The 15,702-nt window shown below is 42.3% G+C and overlaps 1 protein-coding gene across 4 annotated transcripts in view; it reads right to left on the bottom strand.

Annotated features, from left to right (window-relative positions):
- MYPN (myopalladin) overlaps positions 1 to 15,702 on the bottom strand; it is a 287,643-nt gene that overhangs the window by 257,474 nt on the left and 14,467 nt on the right. The window contains exon 1 of one of the 4 annotated variants that reach the window (XM_030203136.1): positions 5,576 to 5,749. The exons of the other annotated variants lie outside the window; for them this stretch is intronic. The gene's annotated coding sequence lies outside the window, so the exon portion shown is untranslated. Of the gene's footprint in view, positions 1 to 5,575; positions 5,750 to 15,702 lie in introns of those variants that run through there. 4 annotated transcript variants of the gene reach the window in all.

The following is a 15,702-nucleotide window of genomic DNA, read 5'->3' as shown; positions in this document are numbered from 1 at the left end:
AATGAAAGATGGACGTCCATCTTGTTTCGATAATACGGGTTTCCCCGCCCCTCCATCGGGACATTTTGTGAGGACATCCTCAGCAAAACTTGGGCGTCCCTTTTGATTATGCCCCTCCATGGCTTACTGTTTTACAACCAAAAATGTAGTCTATAAAAACTAATAGGAAGATTCAACAACAGCCACAGGAACTTAATCTGACATAGCGCTACATTTCACTTGTCCAGTTGCGTCAGGGAAATAGGTTTCTTCTCATAATATTTTTTTGGCACATAACTTACGTGGAGGGGCATTTTTGAAAGGGACGTCCAAGTTGCGATTTGGATGTCCTTGCAAAACGGCAAAATCCAGGGGCGGGGAAAATCGTATTTTCGAAACAATATGGACATCCATCTTTCATTTTGAAAATACCGTCAGGGACGTCCAAATCCTTAAATTTTGCTGTCCCTAGATTTGGACTTCCCTAGACATGGACATTTCTGATTTTCGGCGATTTTCGAAACCAAAGACGTCCATGTCAAAAATGACCAAATGCAAGCCATTTGGTTGTGGGAGGAGGACACCAACTGGGCACCCTAGGGGGCACTGCAGTGGACTTCAGAAATTGCTCCCCGGTACATAGCTCCCTTCCCTTGTGTGCTGAGCCCCCCACAAAACCCACTACCCACAACTGTACACGACTACCATAGCACTTATGGGTGAAGGGGGGCACCTAACCCTTATTCACTTGTTCAGAACCCTTATTTTATCATCCTCACTTTAATATTCCCTTATCTCTTGTTTGTCCTGTTTGTCTGTCCTAATTAGATTGTAAGCTCTGTTGAGCAGGGACTGTCTCTTCATGTTCAAGTGTACAGCGCTGCGTACATCTAGTAGTGCTTTAGAAATGATAAGTAGTAGTAGTAGTTTCAGGTGGGTTTTGGAAGGCTTGCTGTTTCCTCCACAAATGTAACAGGTGGGGGGGGGGGGGGGGGGGGAGATGGGGCTGGGTCCGCCTGTCTGAATGCACTTCACCCACTACAACTGCTCCAGGGACCTGCATACAGCTGTCATGGACCTGAGTATGACATCTGAGGCTGGCATAGAGGCTGGCACGACATATTTTTAAAGATGTTTTTGAGGGTGGGAGGGGGTTAGTGACCACTGGGGGAACAGGAGGTCATCCCCGATTCTCTCCCATGGTCATCTGGTCATTTTGGGCACCTTTTTGTGCCTTAGTTGTAAGAAAAACAGGTCTGAGTGAAAACGTCCAAGTGTTCGTCAGGGACGTCCTTGTTTTTTTCGATTATGGATCAAGGACGTCCAAGTGTTAGGCTCGCCCAAGACCCGCCTTCGCTACGCCTCCAACATGCCCCCTTGAACTTTGGCCGTCCTTGAGACAGAGGGCAGTTGGGGACGACCTTAATCGGGTTTCGATTATACCAATTTGGACGTCCCTGGGAGAAGGACATCCATCTTCCGATTTATGTTGAACGGTGGACACCCTTCTCTTTCGAAAATGAGCCCAATAGTGTGTGTTTTACAGGTAAGAATCTGGGCAGAGCATGGGTGGGACTTACACACATGTAACTTACAAATTATTATAAGTTATGCATATATCTCCATTATTTAGGTGCAAACATTCATGCCAGGTTTATGGCTGGCATATGTGCTCATGCCTAAATTATATGTGTATATTTTTGTCAATTGTTAATTCTCTATATGAGAGATGTGCCAAAAAATATTATAAGAAACCTATTTCCCTGATGCAGCTGGACAAGCGAAACATAACGCAATATCGGATTGAGAGTCTACATGTTTTGAGATAAGCGTTTGCTCAATCAAAATTTATGAACTTTGCTGAGACAAGTCTTGAATTGATTGGAACTGTTTGAAGTGAAGTGATATATGCAATTTATAATATTTTACAAAAAACAATCTTGAAAAAGGGCCGATGAGAAAAATTAGTGTTGGTATACGAGTGTTCTTTGTGAAATGTGTTTTGGATTTACCCACTTTCTGATGGTCCACAAAAATTTTTTAGAGTAAATGTTGGGAAACTCTTATGTATATGTAATTGCTGTATTACAGGCAACAATTATTGTTCTTATATTAAACTGACATTAGGTAGCCATCTGGTTGAACTAGTAGATATTTTTAGATATGTAGGAGTCTTGCTATTTTTGAGGTTTCACTGGCTCCCAATAAAGTATTGAATTGAGTTTAAGATACTTATTTTGGCTCATAGAGCATTGTTCTTAGTAGACTCTCTTAGATCACTAGGAGATGACAGAATGGTAATACCCCATGCCTGTAAGGCAGGGGTGTCCAACCTTGGCCCTCACCAGGTCAGGTTTTCAGAATTTCCCCAACAAATATGCATGAAATCTATTTGCATACAATGGAGGCAGTGCATGCAAATAGATCTCATACATATTCATTGGGGAAATCCTAAAAACCTGACTGGATTGCTGCTCTTGAGGACTGAGGGTAGACAACCCTGCTCAAAGGCATGCTTAGCAACTACTCAAGATAGTGCTTTTTATTTGGTTGACTCCAAAGCTTTGGAATGGGTTACCTATCCCTCTATGGAAAGAGAAATGTTTAAAGAAATTTAAGATCCAACCCAAAACATATATTTTTTAGGCTAGCATTTAATCTGCCAGATCAGTGAGATCGAATTATTACTGGATGGATATGGATATGTATATATTCTTTGCATTCTGGTATGATTGAGAGACTTTCCTATATACATTTGGAGTTCCTGTTGTGTTCTATTTGTGTGATGTTTAATATTTTATTGTAAACCACTTTGATCTATTGTGTGGTTAAGCGGTATACAAAGGGGGTGTTTTACTAAGCCACGGTAGCATTTTTAGCATGCGCTAATGATTAGCGCACGCTAAATACTAGCGATGCCCATTGGAATATAGGAGCATTGATGTGACCTGCAGAATCTCTTACAATAGACAATCTAGCTTATTTTCGAAAGAGAAGGGCGCCCATCTTCCGACACAAATCGGGAGATGGGCGTCCTTCTCGCAAGGCCGCCCAAATCGGCATAATCGAAAGCCGATTTTTTTGACACCATTGACGGCTTTCCGTTGCGGGGACAACCAAAGTTCATGGGGGCGTGTCGGCAGGGTAGTGAAGGCGGGACTGGGGCATGATTAGGAGATGGGCGTCCTCAGCCAATAATGGAAAAAAAAGGGCGGCCCTGATGAGCACTTGGCCGACTTTACTTGGTCCATTTTTTTTATGACTAAGCCATGAAAAGATGCCCGAACTAAGCAGATGACCACCGGAGGGAATCGGGGATGACCTCCCCATACTCTCCCAATGGTCACTAACCCCCTCCCCCCATAAAAAACAGGTTACAAATACTTTTTTTGCCAGCCTCTATGCCAGCCTCAAATGCCATACTCAGGTCCATTGCAGCAGTATACAGGTCCCTGGAGCAGTTGTAGTGGGTGCAGTGTACTTCAGGCAGGCGGACCTGGGGGGGGGGGGGCTCAGCACCCAAGGTAATGGAGCTATGCACCTGGGAGCAATTTGTGAAGTCCACTAAAGTGCCCCCTAGGGTGCCTGGTTGGTGTCCTGGCATGTGAGGGGGACCAGTGCACTACAAATGGCTTGGATTTGACCATTTTTTAGATGGATGTCTTTGGTTTCCATTATCGGTGAAAACCAAGGTCGGCCATCTCTAAGGTCGACTTAAATGTCAAGATTTGGGCATCCCCGACCATATTATCGAAATGAAAGATGGACACCCATCTTGTTTCGATAATACAGGTTTCCCCGCCCCTTCGTGGTGCCGTCCTTAGAGATGGGCGCCCCCGTTCGATTATGCCCCTAAATGTTATCTATGTCAGATGTTCACAAGCATTGATTAAAAGAATACAGCTGATACGATACAGCAGCCCGATTAATATATTCAGCCCATAAATTTGATGCTGTTACTCCTTTGTTTGTGGAGCTGCATTGGCCCTCATGGAGCTGCATGGCCTCAATGGAGACTAGAGAGCAGTTTAAACTTTGCCCCATTAATTTTAAAATTATAAATGGCGATGCTCTGCTGTATTTATGCGATTGGCTTACTCTCCTTCACAATAGTCCTAGAATTTCTAACCAGATGTTAGGTTTTCCATCAGTGAGGCACGTTAAATCTCAAAAATTATTTAATTCATCACTTTTATATCAAGCAGTTTCAGTCTGGAATTCACTGCCTTCCCAGACTTGTTTACTTATAAATTATATGTTATTTCAAAAGATGTTAAAAACTTTTCTATTTAAGAAATGTATCTCTGTAACTTAATGGATTAGGTTGGATATTAAGTCTGTCATTTCCTGGATTGTTCTTATTATCCAATCTCTTTCAAACTTTGTAATCTGCATAGAACTATTCAGTTTTTTGCGAAATAGAAGTTTTGTACAACATAAAATAACTTGCTTATTGTCTAAGTAGCACAGTCAGGCCATTACCTAAGAAGAAAGGAAGGGATGACACATCCAAGCAACAGCTGCATTTACCCTAGCAGCAGCTGGTTATCATGTGAAACATATGTTTCTGCATTGTCATGGTGAGCTTTCTTTTCTGACCAAGGTTTCTTTGACTTTATTCAACTTACATCAAACTGCTGAAATATGACATAGGACAGCTGGGCATTAAAATACAATGATATCTCATATTTACGTAGCTGCAAGTGCATAGAGAAAGCAGAGAATAACCAGTCAGGAGCTTAAATATTCATCCTTTCACTTTCCTGCTGAGGTTTCTGGAGCGTGGCCCTTTCAACATTTGTACAATGTAATTTCTCTCACAAACCAAAATAAAGGTAGCTGGTAAAATCCCAGATTAGCTTCAGGTTATTATTAATGATGCGTATCACACCTGCTTGAGTAGATGAAAACCAAGATTTGTTTTGCTCACCAGTTTAGGATGGCTGTGTATGTTATTTAGATAATCTACGCTCGGCGTGTGAGTATTGCTTAATGCCGCAACAAATTAGGCCAAACACTTGTTGCTGACAGTCAGATGTCCTTCTGGTGAGGATGAGCAGGCAGGGAAAGGAAGAGGGAGAGAGGGGCATGGTGCCTTTCCAGCAGGACTGTTTCTGCAGCTGCTGTGTATGTTAATCCAGAGCACTAACCACTCAACACTAAATATAGCCCCTAGTATCCTTTTACATGACAAAAAAAAATGTGAAAGCAACTCATTAACTGCAGGCTTATATTCTGTGAGGCTTAGCTTTGTTTAAGAAGGATATACAAATTATAATGGGTAAATCCATACAAAGTGACATGATAATCAAGGCACACTTGAAAAGGGAATCAAACAAATCCTTGGAAGTTACACTCCTTACAGGTAAATATTTTGTCTCTGTGTTCCATCTCAGTGCATAAGCTTCATATACTGCTACCTATCAAACTCTACCAGAAGTTCTATTTCTCTTTCATTCCTGCTTGCATAGTTAGGTAATAAAATACTAACGTCCAAGTTATCGACTAGAGGATTCTGTCAACATTTCACTGCCATCCTCCATACACTCACATACCATAACCTTAGCTGAACACAAACGCGATCTGTAATGGTTACCTTTTTTTCTGCTCACCCAGGTGTTTGGTGTCCAACCCTCACACTCTGATGCAAAGGTCTAAGATGAACAAAAGAGCAAGGAAAATAATCCTTCAAGTTCTTAGGGTCAAAATCAGCTAGCAGTCCACCAGGCAAGAGGAGTTAATCTCACTTTTAGAGAAAATGGCTGTCAGAAGCAGGAACCTGTCACCACTGGACCAGCAGTATTTGTCAGTTTGCAGGTCTGAAGTTATTTTGGGCACCGTGAACCATGTGCCTGAGAAACATTCCACCTCATTGGAGAGAAGAGCACTGAGCAAAGGGATTCTACTGCTGTAACAGTACCTATTTGTCAGACTCTACCTATAGAATTTCTTATACATAATATATATATCGGCAAAGATCATACAATCTGTATATAGATACACAGATGTAGATATATAGATATACATACACAGACACACAATGAAAGTGCAAGCTAACAAATATGTCTCATTTATTCTGAATTTTGTTAGGAAGGTATATTTTGGCTCCTATTTACTAACACTAATGCAGATAATGGTGTTATCACACAATAACATCTGCTACAAAGCCTATTGAACAAAATCTCTTAAGCATGTGCCAGGTATCATGAATGGGGACCTTGGAAAACTTAGAAACCAGAGATTCAGCCTACTGGATTCAGATTTAATCCTTGATCAAGGCACAGTCACTGGTTAGTAAACTTTTAGCTTCCTGTTCCAAATGTTGTAGCTTAGCTTTAGTCTCAAAGCTGCCTGGGACTGAAGATTCAATAAGAGGGGCTCAATTCAACGTGGCTATGACCAGGAGAGTGTGGGCTTAAGATACTAAAGAAGCCTCAAAAAGCTGGGCTTTTAAACTTACTTTGAATAAGGCCAAAGAGGGAGCATGATGTACCAACTCAGAAAGATTATTCCAGGTGAATGGCACAGCGAGTTGGAAAGAACAGAGTCTGGAATTAGTGTTGGAGGAGAAGGGAACATAAGATTAATTACTCAATAGTGGAATTCCTGAGGAAGGATGATGAGGAGCTGCAGAATAAATGCACCTATAGGTGTATAAGAAAAGTACGAACTATTCCACAGATTCTATATAGTGTGCCTAGAGATCACACTGAAATCGGTGGGATTCTATCACAACGCGCGTAACTTAATTGGCTTAACAAGTTAATCAGCATTGATAACAGCTCTTAACAAGCAATAATAAGCACCAATTGGCACTGATTAGAATTTACACGCACAATTCTATAATGAAGTGCGCTGAACTTCTAACACACGTAGACAAAAAAGGGCAAAGTTATGGAATATGGCCCAGTGCAATAAATCTATGCGCTGGGATTTACGCCACATTTTTGTTGGTGTAAATGGATGCACATAGTTTTAGGAGCTGACATATTAACTAAGCGTATTCTATAATCAGTGCCTAAATCTAGGGGCTGATTATAGAATATGCTTAGTTGGAACTGATTTCAGCACGAAATGTTTAGGTGCCATATATAGAATCTCTTCCTATATGCATGGTCAGATAGGGAGCTAATGAAGTGATTTGAGAAGAGAGGTTTTGTGAGTGTAGCAACACTAGCTGAATATAATTTCTCAGCTAACAAATGTCTCATTTATTATTTTTTCACACCAAACTTATTAATGATGTACATAAATGGGATCGTGTAACACCGTTATTGAATAGGTTGAAATGGAAAGGAATGGTTCACTGGGATACTTGCTAGGGACTTAGTAGGAGGTGATGAAAGTGTGGATAAGTGTTTTAGTATGGTGCCCAGAAAGGAACAGACAAATATGAGTGGTTACGGAAAACTAAATAACACATTTTAGCCATATGTTGGATATGTACTGGGAAGGAGAGAAAGGAGTCAAAGATAAACCCAAGATTATCAGCTGAGAGGACCAGGGGGTTGACAGTATTATCCATAGAAAAAGAAAAAGGTTAAGAGAAAAAGATAAGAAGCACTCTACGTCCACTAGTTAAGATGGTGGTGGGGCATAGAGGCAGTGATATCAGACAAGCAGGCTGAGATTTGGGACTGGATTCCTGATGAAATTTCTGGTGCAGACAGGTAGATCTGGGAGTCATCAGCATAAAGAGCATACAGAAAGTATGGGAGGTGATCAGAGCACCAAGGGAACAAATAGAGAGAGAGAGAGAGAGAAAACATAAGAATATAAAAACATAAGCTTTGCCATATTGGACAGACCGAAGGTCTATCAAGCCCAGCATCCTGTTTCCAACAGTGCTTAACCTAGAAATAAGCAGTGGATTTTTCCCCAAGTCCATCTTAATAATGACTTATGGGCTTTTCTTTTAGGAAGTTAGCCAACCCTTTTTTAAACCCCGCTGAGCTAACAGCTTTTACCACATTCTCTGGCAACGAATTCTAGAGTTTAATTATATGTTGAGTGAAGAAATATTTTCTCTGATTTGTTTTAAATGTACTACTTTGTAGCTTCATTGTGTGTGCCCTAGTCCTAGTATTTTTGAGAGAGAAGAAAAGTCCCAGGCCAGAGCCCTGAGGTATACTCATTGATAAAGGGATAGCAATGGAGGAGGATCCATCAGAATATACACTAAAAGTGCAATGGGAGAGATAAGAACAGAACCAAGATAGAAAAGACCTGAAATCCAAATGAAGATAGAGTATCAAAGAGAAAGTTGTGATCAACTGTGTCAAAAGCAGCAGATAGGTTATATAAGATGAAAATCAGATAAAGACTCTTTATTTGGCCTGGACCGGTCATTGGAAAGGCATATTCTCTGAGGACAAGCAGGCCACTGGTATTTTCACATCTGGGTGATGTCATTCAATGGAGCCAGATGCGAACAATGCCTAGCATATATAGCTACTACAAAATTTTAGCAGCGTTCTACCGTGCATGCACGGGTGCTATCCCACCCAACTTGGAAGTGCAGGCTCCTCAGTCTATTTTTTTTCTGCAGAGCTGGGAGGTCATGTCTTCGCAACCTCTTTGGTGCCTTCAGGTGTGGGTTTTCCTCATATTTTTTCTCATTATTTTTAGTACCTTCCCCTTTATTTTCTTAGGTTTTTAGCTCTTCAATTTTTCTCTCTTTTTCACATGGCTCTTTAGGCTCTCTTATGCCTGTACACTGACCTCATTTTGAGCTTTGACCCTTTTTGTTGCTCAAGATTGAGGAGTTTAATTTAGCTGTGATTCTTTGCTTGCTGTCCAAGAAGACACCCAGTGACTTCAAAAGGTGCATCCAATGCAGTTGGATGATCTCTGTAATAGACCTGCACACTTGGTACATCAGGTGACTAGAGCCTAACCATTAGCCTAACTCTTGTTCTCTCTGTTTAAAAATAGAGTTGAGGACACAGAGGGTGTGTCAGGTCCAGCAGAAAAAACATTTTTGGCTCCATGAAGGCTGGTCCATCAGCATCGGCACCAGAAGCATCAACCTAGATGGCTACTCAGACTTCATCTACCACTGGGAGTGCACCGGCACCGAGGAGGTCTCCACCTCCCTCACCATCGGACACTGATAGTAGGCTCTGGGACCGATCAGCACCGAGGGACCATGATGCTAAGCATTGAGGGAACCAAAGAAACAGAAGCATCGATCCTCTTCGAAGCATGGTTCTGAGAGTGTCAGGTACCTGTGTGCCAGTCTCTAAGCAGCTAGGTTCCTGCTTCCAGTTTGGAACTGGCTCCTTCTCAGGCTGTCCCTGAACCAGCTCCCCAGCCTTGCCGATGCCTGCACTCAATGAGCCTTACCAGGCCATATTCAGGAAGCAGCTAGTGCACATGTTTTAGCTATAAACTGTTCAGGCATCGAGGGTGCTTAGGCCAGTTGCAGCTCAGCCTCAACTCCTTCCTGAGGTCCTCATTCTGCCTGTGCAACAGCCTTTGACGCCAGCGCCTCGACAGGTGTTGACATCAACATTAATCCATGCGGTACCACTCTCTACATCGGGGATGAAAGCTTCCTCGAAGTCTGAGAGTAGGGTTGTACCTCGTCCCCATCTGGGGCCTGAACATGGTTCCACTGAGCCAGGGCAGGCACAGACTCACTCTACTTACCTGGAGTATTGTGAGGAGTCTGATTTGGACCACTCATGGGAGTTAGAAGAGGATCCATATTACTTCTTGGAGGAGGAGTCCCATGTCATTCCTTTTGACCCCTCTTCACCTCAAGAGAGGCATAAATCTCCACCTGAGAGTCTGTTATTCACACGTTTTGTAAAGGAGATGGATTCGGCCATCTCATTTAAGTTGGAAACATCTAGTAGTAAAGAGATCCTGGATTCTCTGTAGGGCGAATGTTCTGGCAACTGGTAAAGGGGAGATACTGGATCTGATATTTCCAAAAGATGTTTATTATTATTATTTTTTTAGTATCTTTATTGATGAACCATAAGCTCTGATTACTATACACAAGAAACACCAGGAGAACATTAGGGGTAGCCTTATCATTGTTGCCAAGTGCTCAATGGACAGAACAAACAATAGTGGAGACATGGGATATCCCTGACGAGTCCCTCTAACTAGTTTGATAGAGTCTATCAGCTTCCCATTGAGAAGAAGCTCAGCCATGGGCCTTGTGTATAATGCTTGGATCCAATCTAAAAAAGTTTCCAGCTATCCAATATCATGGGAGCATCCAAAATAGGTAGTACCACAGTATTTTGTCAATTACCCTTTTAGCAAATTTGTGCACCTAATCCATTATAGAATATTAGCATAAGTGAGCACTGAGGCCCCTAAATTTAGGTGCCACCACTTATGCCTGCTCAATGGCAGGTGTAAATGACCGTGCCTAAATGCAGCAGTTAGTCGCCTAACATAGTATTCAATAAACTGTGCACTGAAATAGTGGGAACACTCATGACACCCCCTATGCCCCTTCCATAGGCAGTCTGGAGACCCTTTGGTAAGGGTCTCACCAATGATGTGTATATTGTGGTTTTAAAAGGCCCGGGTGTGACAGGGCACAACTAGGGTCCTACTGACCCACCTCATTGCTCAATCAGGATGTCAAGCTCCTTGCTTCCATATTGGCAACTCACCTCAACATGGTGTTACCTGAATTAGTTCACAGGAATCAGGTGTGATTTGTTCCTGGCAGATATTTCTCTACAAATACCACTGGGGTTGTGCAACAGGGTCAATATCTAGGACAGGATGCCATACTTGCTAGTTATTCTGGTAACAGCACTGAATATCAGTGGTATTTGGATAACTTTTAGTTCCATCTTACTTCTGCTCCCGGACTACCCTGGCACTATGGGGGCAGTCCGTGAAAATTTAAAGTAGCATTCTCCAGCCAGTCAGCCATCCTACGTATATCCCTAATACTATGTAAGCTGCATTGAACCTGCTTTTAGTGGGAAAGCGCGGGATACAAATGTATTAAAATAGTTTCAAATTTTAAGTTTATTAAGCAACTGCCCTAGGGGTGAACCATCAGAGTGGTTTACATTATAATCTAAATGGAATAATAAAAGCAGAAAAGAACTCTTTATACAATAGGAGAGAAATAGATAAATAAGATCAGATCCATAATACTTAATCAGTAAATCAAATAAAAGTAGTCATCATCAAAACTAAGCAAACTGTATAAACTTAACAGTTAAATTTAAAAAGAATGACCAGTTATTTATAAAATTTTAAAATATTGTTTTTTAAAAACAAACAAGACTTTGGGCCCTGTTTGCTAAGCAGCGTTATAGGCGCGTTAATATTTTTAATGCGTGTTAACCATGTACGCGCATTAACCATGTACGTGCCTACAATATCCCTTTCTTCCTATACAGTCTTCAATTTCCCTCTTTTGAGAGAGCCTGCCTGCAGCTTGCCTCTCTCTCTCCTCCCCACTTCCATAATCTTGTCCCCCACAGTTTCTAGATCCAAGGTGAAAGCCCTATTGAGCAAAGGGAAAGGTGGAACTTGATATACTGCCTTTCTGTGCTTACAACCAAAGCAGTTTACTATTATCAGTGTGTTTTTTCTAGCGCAAAAGGTGTCGGTACTCAAATGCCAGGCCACACTTCAGGGTTGGGGTGACCACTGAGGAACCCACCCCACTATAGCCAGGCCCTCTGCAACCAGTCACAGAATCTATGACAAGGCATAATTGGTGTGTAGGGTCTGAGCTCTTTCATTAAAACTTGGGGACCATGGGTCAATTTTAGCAGACAATGAAAAATGTTGTGGTACTAAGTACCCCCTCAAAAAAAAGCCCTGTGTATTATATACAGGTATTTATTTTGTACCTGAGGCAATGGAGGGTTAAGTGACTTGTCCAGAGTCACAAGGAGCTATACCAGGAATCAAACTCAGTTCTCCAGGATCAAAGTCCTCTGCACTAGCCACTAGGCTACTCCTACCATTCTATCTGCCTCTCTCTCCTTCTCACTTCCATCCAGCAGGGCCACCGATAGGGGGGGGGGGTAGGGGGACAAAATTCCCCAGGCTCGGGCCTCCAAGGGGGGCTTGGCGCTGCAGTCCCCTCCATCCACCCCCCTCCATCCACCACCGGGCCAGGCCCCCCTGAATTCAAATCATAGCACCTCACCTCGACCTCACTACGTGTGAAGGAAGCGCAGCAGAGGCAGTCTGCAGATCACCTCCCTTCGGGCCTTCCCTCCCTATGTCCCACCCTCGTCTGACGTAACTTGCGTGAGGGCGGGACACAGGGAGGGAAGGCCCGAAGGGAGGTGATCTGCAGACTGCCGCTGCTGCGCTTCTTTCACACGGAGTGAGGTCGAGGTGAGGCACTATGATTTGAATTCAGGGGGGTCCAGCCTGGTGGTGGACGGAGGGGGGCGGCCTTGCCCTGGGCCCGGCCCAGTCTCTCGGCAGCCCTGCCATCCAGTATTTCCCTTTCTCTCCTCCCCACTTCCATCATCTGCCGCTCTCTCCTCCCCACTTCCATCCAGCATTTCCCCTCTCTCTCCTCCCCCTTCCATCATCTGCCAAACAAGCAGCAATGGCAGGCAAAGCAAGCAGTATCATCTGTGGGGCTGCAGTTCTTGGGTGTGCACTGTTGGCTCTGCCGGTTCCCTGCCTCGGAACAGGAAGTTTACATCAGAGAGGCAGGGAACCAGCAGAGCCGACAATGCACGCCCAAGCAATGCGGCCCCGCACTTGCTACTGCTTGCTTTGCATGCCATCACTGCTTCTTGAGAGAAGCAGCAGCGGTAGCTGCTGGAGATGGGATGAGCGGGCAAGGAAGAAAAGTTGCCAGTATGCTGTACCAGTGCATACCCGCACAAATAAAGCTCTGAGTATAAATCATAAAATAACATAATTATCTAAATAATACACAGACCACATAATGTAAATATATATAGTTATAACCCATCCATACATGTACATTCAATATTAATAAATAAATAAATAATTTGAAGTGCATACCCCAATGGTGCAAACTAAACAATCTCACCTACTGGACTTAAAACAGCTAAAATCAAAAAACACATTTGCTAAGTATATGCCAAGCCTTATATCATTGCTAAATCATACATTATCTTCAACAACCGTTGTATTTAATTATCAATCTTTATTAAATGTTTAATTCAAATTATAATAATGTTATCTATATTTTAAAACCTTTTCACACAAACCATCATCCACACCTCACTCTTACTCCCATTCGCAATAAACAGAATGACTACACCTATATTGACAATTCTAAAAATCAATTGCTAAATCATAAAGGCAAAAAAGTGTTCCACTATCATAGGCATCCAAAATAAAGACACTTGCTGTAAATCTTATCCTAGCCCATAGGTAGTAAAAATCTCATAGAGGAAAACTATTATGACAAGCATTGCTTTAAAGTTGGGCATTTTTGATATGGCATCTAAATCAAACTTTGGATGTTTTGCTGACCATTTTCAAATCTGAAAAATGTCTCTTTTTGTTTCAGAAATGGCCATTTCCTAGACGTTCTGTGCTTAGCGCAACTATCTTTTTGGACCATTTAAAAAAAGGTCCAAGTGAAAAATGCACAAAATCAAGCCATCCCTTTCTCCCAGCCACATCAAGCATCTTCTCCTAGTATCAGCCCCATTCTCCCATCCTCACCCCAGTATCAGTCTCCTTCTTCCATCTCCGACCCCATGAAAACCTCCAGCCTTTCTCCCAACCCCAGTCCCAGCACCTGCATTAGCCCCAGTCCCCTTCTCACGGCTTCAGCAGTAGACCTGTCTCCCAGCATCAACTCCCTTCTCCCACCTGCCCCAGTCCCAGCTTCTGCACCCTTATCCCACCTGCCCCCACCATCAGCCCCCTTCTCCCACCCCTATCCACAAACATCTGCAGCACCAGCCCTTTTCTCTCATCCTCAGTTTCCCATTGGCCCCCAGACCTCTTCTGCTAGCTCCAGCTCTTGCATCAGTTCCAAGCCCCTCCCCCACACAGTTCTAGCTCCTGCATCAGCTGTCTTCTCCCACCTGCTTTCAGCACCTAAGTCTTCTCCTCCTTAGCGCCTGAAGCTCTGTCTGTTTTCAGACACAACCACCTGGCTGAGCTCACAAAGTAGATCTATTTCTCTACTTCTCAGGGATAAGTGATGGCTTTCCTAAGTCTACCTGTCAAACAGTTTTTCATGGACTTTTCCTCCAGGAACATATACAAGCCTCTTTTGAACCCTGGTACATTGGTCACCTTAACCACATATTCTTGCAACAGATTCTACAGCTTAATTAAGCTTTGAATTAAAATTTTCTTTCTGATTTATTTTCAATCTGCTAATCTTTTGGCAATTAAGTATCCTTTTCTTTTAGGGGGTCTTTTACTAAAGCTTAGCTCAAGTTATCTGCAGTTATTCCTATGGGCTGTGCTGTAGATAACTCGAGCTAAGCTTTAGTAAAAAAAAACCTTTAGTGTTATTCTCTATTTAACTATTCCACACTGATGATTTTATAAACTTATATCATATACCCTTTTAGTCATTTTTTCTCCAAGCTGAAGAGCCCTAAACTGTTTAGCTTTTGTTTATAAGAGAAGTGTTCTATCCCCTTTATCATTGTTGTCATCCTTCTCTGAACATTTTCTAGTTCTACTATATCCTTTTTGAGATAGTGTGAGACCAGAATTGCACATAATACTTAAGATGCAGTCACACTAAGGACCTATACTGAGGCATAATGATATTCTTGGGTTTATTCTCCATCCATTTCAAAATAATCCGTGAGCTGAAAATTTCAGCGTATTGTCCACAAATACGCTGAAATTTATGAAAGTACAAAGTTTGTGTGGTAAATGCAGACCCTGCATATACTGCATAGGGCAGACACCTACCGCACAGGCCCACAGTCCATGCCTCAAAGGCTATGTGATATTAGGTCTATCCCATTTTATACAGAGTTCTTTTCAGTTTATATTTTTGTGAACCACTGTGATCTGCTAAAGCCTGGTAGTATAGCAAATTTTGGTAAACTATAAACTAAACTTAGAAGAATCATGTGGAGTCAACTATTGTTCCCCACAATCCGGTGCTGCCTCCCAAATGCTGGTGCTGTAGGTGACCACCAAGTCTGCCTAGGGGCAGTCAGCCTTGAAAATAACTAAAGACTGCCCTACATGAGTTCTCTACCTTATGAAAACTTTGAAAACAGTGTTAAATAAATGTTCCTTTCACACACTTGTTCTTTAGCTAGCACAATAAAATCTTTCAGTATAAATGAGTGGCACATTGCAAAAGATGTATCAGTTGTTCATTACTAGCAGTGTCTAAGAATCAGTTTGGATATTTTCACTCATAACGTTATACAGTACATCTCATAATACCAATTAAGCCAAGCATTAGGTGATTCCACTCACAGATTATTTTTGGAAAGTATAAACACATTAGGATGAGTAAAACAGAGAAATGGTTTAGTACAGGATACAAGTGATCATTCTGTCATCGGTAACATGAACAGCAATTATGCAGGATAGACATGGAATAGATTCCCCCCAGGAACCATAGCCAGGATAAAAGGCAAAGTGCCTTTCACTTCATCTACACTGGTTGTAAAGTCAAACAATTTCTCTATGTGATCACATGATTTTATCTATGTGATCACCTGTTTTTTATGCAATCATATGATCATGCTGCAAGCTGATTTCTTCATGCAGCCTCTATTTACACTTGGGCGGCCATTT

Source organism: Microcaecilia unicolor, chromosome 5 (assembly GCF_901765095.1).
Source record: "Microcaecilia unicolor chromosome 5, aMicUni1.1, whole genome shotgun sequence".
In the NCBI taxonomy this organism is placed as follows: domain Eukaryota; kingdom Metazoa; phylum Chordata; class Amphibia; order Gymnophiona; family Siphonopidae; genus Microcaecilia; species Microcaecilia unicolor.
Note: the sequence above shows the minus strand (reverse complement) of the source record. Positions and strands in the feature narration are given on the sequence as shown.